Source organism: Elephas maximus, chromosome 19 (genome assembly GCF_024166365.1).
Source record: "Elephas maximus indicus isolate mEleMax1 chromosome 19, mEleMax1 primary haplotype, whole genome shotgun sequence".
NCBI classification, from domain to species: domain Eukaryota; kingdom Metazoa; phylum Chordata; class Mammalia; order Proboscidea; family Elephantidae; genus Elephas; species Elephas maximus.
Window position 1 is genome coordinate 61,275,546 of NC_064837.1, and position 5,839 is coordinate 61,281,384.

The window sequence follows — 5,839 nt, forward strand, 5'->3', positions numbered from 1 at the left end:
CTTGGGCCTGAGGCATCCTGCAATTAACATTGCCAACTGCCTGCAAACGGTTACCTCACGTTACCTCAGAGCATGAGGCCATGTTTGCTCATGAGAACAGGCTGCCACAATATGGCTTAGCTAAAGGTCTGACTTCTGGAAATCATTTTCTACCACGTGCGTGTTTCAATAAATCTGCAAAATAACTTAAGCGAAGAGACCCAGGGTGATTTTTCTTCTTTGTTTTTTTTTTTTTTTTTCTCCCCACCCCCACCCGAGTAAGCTGTAAAACTAAGTCCCCTTTATCACAGAAGTCTCCACGATATAATCCAATTGACTTTCAGGGTTTGCTTTTGCACATGTTTGTCTCTTCCTGTGCTACTAAATCGTATCAGCTGCTCTGGATTTGTGTTTGATGGTGATTGCTGAGGTGGGAGAGACAGTGGCTGCATTTATTGGCTACTTTTTCACAAGATATAGGGATCAGGGGCACAGGTTTTGGTGTTCGTGGACTTTGCTGGATATATAGCCTATTTGTTAGTTTTTTTTTTTTTTTAATTTGGTCTTTGGTCAATTTGTCAAAGATAAAAAATATTGAGTTCTGGACTTTACTGCACTTTTGTTTTGCACTAAGTTATATATGATATCCTGGTCAAAATTACTGGGCAGTTATGTGGGCAAGGGAACAAAGTGCTGTTTGTCTAAACTCAATGGTTTATGTATCAATGTTTTTGATAATTGTGAGTCTTCTAAAATCAAATAAATGTTATATATATATATACATATGTATATATATATTTGTGTGTGTATGTCTGTGTATACCACTTTTGATAGAAATCAACAAATGGCCAACCCAGGTGTTAAATGCATTGAGTACGAAGAGTTACAATTCAGTCTTTTGGAAAAGCTTTGCTTCGGCTTTGGCAAAATGACCCTCCCCCAACTCCAGCCTGCCTTGCGTAGTTGTAGCTACCATGATGAGTCTTAAGACACCTGGATTTTAGTCCTGGTGACATGGTTAATGAGCTGTGTGACTTGACAATTTATTCAACCTTTCTCTTTCAGTAAAATAGAGAACATACTTAACGTTAATTCCTCACAATTGTATTTGTTTATTAGTCTTTAACTGGTTGATAGACTTTTTATTTTTAAATGTTGGTAAAAATATATGTAACAGACCATAGCCATCTCAACAATTTCTACATATACAATTCAGTGACATCGATTCGATTCTTCAAGTTGTACAACTATGCTCTGTATCCTTTTCCAAATCATTCCCCCACCATTAACATAAACCCAGTGCCCCCTAAGCAAAAATTTCCCCTTTCTCCCTCCCTCCCACCCCTGGTGACCATAATAATCTTTGGTTTCCCTATATTTGCTTATTTCATATAAGCAAGATCAAATAAAAAGTGTTCTTTTGCAAATGATTTATTTTACCCAGCATTTTTTTTTTTTTTTTAGTTTCTCATTCAAAAATTTATGCACAAATTATTTTGTGACATTGGTTGCAATGCCTGCAAGGTGTCAGCACTCTCCTCCTTTCAAAAATAAGGAACACCCCTGTGTCATCATTGCGCAGGCACCATGCTAATCTTCTCTGTTCCAATTTTAGTGTACATGCTGCTGAAACCAGCACTCATCAGCTTGTTGTTTTCAAGGTTCATCCATCTTGTGGTTTGTATCGGGACTTCATTTTTCTCTTTATGGCTACATAGTATTTCATTGTGTTTATATAACACATTTTGTTTATCCATTCATCTGATGATGGACATTTTGATAGCTTCCACCTTTTGGCTATTGTGAGAAGTGCTGCAATGCACATTAGTGTACAGGTTTCCGTTTATGTTTCTGCCATCACTTCTTCTGGGTGTATTCTAGGATTAAGATTGCGGGTCCTATGGTAATTCTGTGTTCAGCTTTGTGAGGAACCTCCCAACTGTTTTCTACAGAGGTTATACCATTTTACATTCCCACTAGCAATGGATGAGTGTTACAGCTTCTCCAGAAGCCCGCCAACATCTATAGTTTTCCATTTTTTTGATCGTTGGCATTCTAGTAGGGGTGAGGTAGCATCTCATTGCGGTTTTGACTTGTCTTGTATCTCTCTAGTGGCTCATGACATTGAGCATCTTTTCATGTGCTTGATGGCCATTTGAGTATCCTCTTTGGTGAACTTCTGTTGCCTATTTTTTGATTGAGTTGTCTTTTTGTTGTTATCCTCACAAAAATTTTCGTATGTAATATATTTTGAAACTGTTAGTAGTAGTAGTCATAAACAAATATTGTTAACATTACTGGAATTACAATTTAATGATCGCAATTATTTTTCTCTTTTATCTTCCTCAGTTCTTTCTTCTTTCCACCTCTTTCCTAATATATCTCTGGATAGTCGTACCGTTTCTGTAGGATAGATTAGTAAACTTTTTTTGTAATGGTCCAGAGAGTAAACATTTTCAGATTTGTAAGCCGTATAGTCTCTATTGCAATTGCTCAGTTCAATCATGCCATAAGCAGTCCCATGGGGTAGTTCTAGTCTGTCATATAGGGTGGTTATGAGCCAGAATCAACTTGACAGCATACAACAACAACATCACGGTAGCACAAAAATAGCCATAAAAAAACCTAAAAACAAAACCTGTTGCATTGATTTGATTCCAACTCAGAGCGACCATATAAGACAGAGTAGAACTGCCCCATTGGGTTTCCAAGGAGTGGCTGGTGGATTTGAACTGCCAACCTTTTGTTTAGCAGCCAGACTCTTAACCACTGCATCACCAGGGTTTCCGAAAAATAGCTATAGGTAATAGTAAATGAATAGGCATGGCTGTGTTCCAATAAAACTTTATTTATGAACACTAAAATTTGGATTTCATATAATTTTCAGGTGTTATGAAATATTATTCTCTTTTTGATATTTCTTTTGACCACTTAAAAAAGCAGAGATCATTCTTAGATTTAGGTCCCACAAAAACAGGTGGTGGCCCAGATTTAGCCTGCTGAATTCTGCTCTAAGCAGAGACCTAACCCTCTGCCACTTCCCAGTAGGAACGTCAGGCCTTGGCTTAAAAGAAGGGTACTATTACTCAAAGGAGCCTTGGCGGCACAGCGGTTAAGAGTTTGGCTGCTGACCAAAAGATCAGCAGTTTGAATTCACCAGCCAGTCCTTGGAAACCCTATGTGGCAGTTCTACTTTGTTCTATACAGTCACTATGAGTCAGAATCTACTCAATGGCAACCGATATGGTTTTGGTTTAGTACTCAGAGATATATACTGAGGAAGAGATCATTCCAATTCCCAGGTTTCCCCTCTATTTTAAATTTTCATGCGGAAAATCTGAATGTTTTAAAAATGTAATCAATAATGCCTATTTCATTCAAACTAATAGTCTTCAGAAGTAACAGTGCAAATTGCTGTCTTTAGATGCACTTTGTACATTTGGCTTACTGCAATTTTCAATGCAGGTGTCACTAAGGCTGTAATATTTTAGAGTGAAAAAGTAAGCTGGCTGTCAGCTAAATCCTCTCTCTCATTTTATACTCAACTAAGCTAGCTGCTGTTCCACTGAAGTAAAACAATTTGATCAAAATTAAAGTGGCAGAGGTGAGCTAGAACTCATATGAGCCAAAAGGGACTCTTTTCAGTACACAATTACGGTTTCACTGAATTGTCCCTGAAAGCTCATGGTAAAAAAAAAAACAAAAAACAAATAAACAACCTCTTGGGCCCTTCTGTGTGAAAATGCTGACCCAGTAATTTCTTCCTTGTTTTAGAATTAGGTGGCAACAAGAGGTATTTGAATAAATGTTGGTAGCCTGCTAAGTAGCCTCTGCTTTCAGGTAAAGTTGTAGAGCAAGCAAGGGTGTCCAACTGCCAGACTTGACCACTGCCTATGTTTATATCACACATCTTTTCCATGGACTACTAAAACTCTCCTGGTTATTTTCCTTAGATAACTTGCCTCAACAAGTGTGTCATCATGGGAATTTCCTTTCGGTTTGGCCAGTGTGATCCATCCACAACAGACTTCCCAATCAAGCCTGGGGCCAGGCCCCTCCAAGAGTTCACAGCTTCAGCATCACCTGGAGCCACATTTCAAACCCTGCAGTCTTTCATTCTCTTGCAAACAAACACCAAAATGGAAAGGCGGTGCATATATTATCCACATCTGTCTGCTACAAATCCTGCTCAGTTTCATGCTTTTAGGACAAATTCCAGGCAAAGGGCCACTGGGAGAGGCTCCATTTCTCTGTACCCCATGCCCAACTCTGTCAGTTAGGCGGCAGAATAATTTCTTTCATAAGGTCTGTCCCAGCCAAAGAAAACATACCCGTGCCCTGTGGCATGAGCTCTCTGAAGGGAAGGGACTGTGTTCTGAATTACACTCCAAGGGGAGTTGACCTGAGATCAGATGCCTTAAGACCTGGAAAGCAGTGAGACAGGAATATATCAAAGATGAACTTTATCACTTGGTATGGTTGGAAAATCAATTTTGCATATATGTTACCGTGGCATGGATAGAATCCACCTCTCTTAGACCCCAGCTCTCCTTTCCCCATGGTATAAATTAGAAGGACTGCATTCGTATTTGGGTATCAACACTAAAGAAATAAGCATCTCAAAGTTGGAGCCAATCAGCTGAATGGAGAGAGAAACAAGCCTTCTTTAAGAAAGAAATGGAAAGATGTCCTTTACGTGCACAGATTAAATTAGTGAAAAAAATATAGGCCTACTCAAGGCCTCTGCTGTGCTTCTCTCTGCATCTAATGGAAAAATTGTTGCTGATCCAGGTTTTTATTATTATTGTTATTATTTGAAATGCCACCTTAGAAAAAAATTTCCATTCGATACCCACCTTACTAGGAGAGGCTTGGTACAAAAATAAATAGTTGAAAATGTGCTGTGACTGAAATAGTGTTAGCCAAATTAATGCTAAATTTCCATCTGGACTTCTGCATGTTACCACCCAGAAATATTCTCTGGATCACATTTCTATGTGGCCTTTTTTTTTTAGATTCTCTGCATTTGCTGATCGTTTACTGTCATGAGGTTGGGTAATTGCTCAAAGATGGATTGTTGTTTCTTTAGCATCCTTCAATTCAACTCCCATTTCTGGGAGGTAGATAGCACTGCGTGGTGCTACTGGAAGGGGAGACTTCTAATGGTGGCCTTTCCCCCCATTTGGCTGCTGGACATTTTAGTAGATTTATTCTTGTTGAAGGAGCCCTGCTGGTGCAGTGGTTAAACACTTGGCTGCTAACCGAAAGGTCAGCAGTTCTAACACACCAGCTGCTCTGCAGGAGAAAGATGTGGCCATCTTCTTCCATAAATTGCTGCCTTGGAAACCCTATGGGGCAGTTCTACTCTATCATCCAGGGTTGCTAAGAGTTGGAGTCCACTATGCTGGCAGTAAGTTTGGTTTTGGTTTGGTTATTCTTGTGTAGAACATAAAGAATCAATGAGTGCAAGACCACCGACAACAAGACCCATTTGTCTTTGCATCTCTGCATGGTGTGTTGCACATAGTTCTGCAAATTTCAACAAGTAAATGGATATGGGACCAAATGCAGCCTGAAACCTGACTAAACAGGTAGTGAAATTTAAGATATTTCTCATATCTTAAAATGTTCTTATTTTTGAAAGTTCCAGGAAGACTTGGTACATTGACCAAATCATACCCACAAATGCAACCTTCTTTGGAATGAATAAAACTCCTACTCTGGGAGGGGGAGTGGCAGATAAAAACAGACGAAAAATCCCAAAGTCTAGGCCCTCTTCCAAGTAGAGTTACTTACTCTATGACCTTGTAAAAGTCACACAACTATCCGGGCCTCTAGTGTTTTATTGGGGGGAGGGGGA

General features: G+C 39.3%; 1 pseudogene; it reads right to left on the minus strand.

The window, feature by feature from the left end:
* Positions 1 to 1,525: 1,525 nt before the first annotated feature.
* LOC126063334 (uncharacterized) lies at positions 1,526 to 1,618 on the minus strand (annotated as a pseudogene).
* Between the last annotated feature and the right edge of the window lie 4,221 nt (positions 1,619 to 5,839).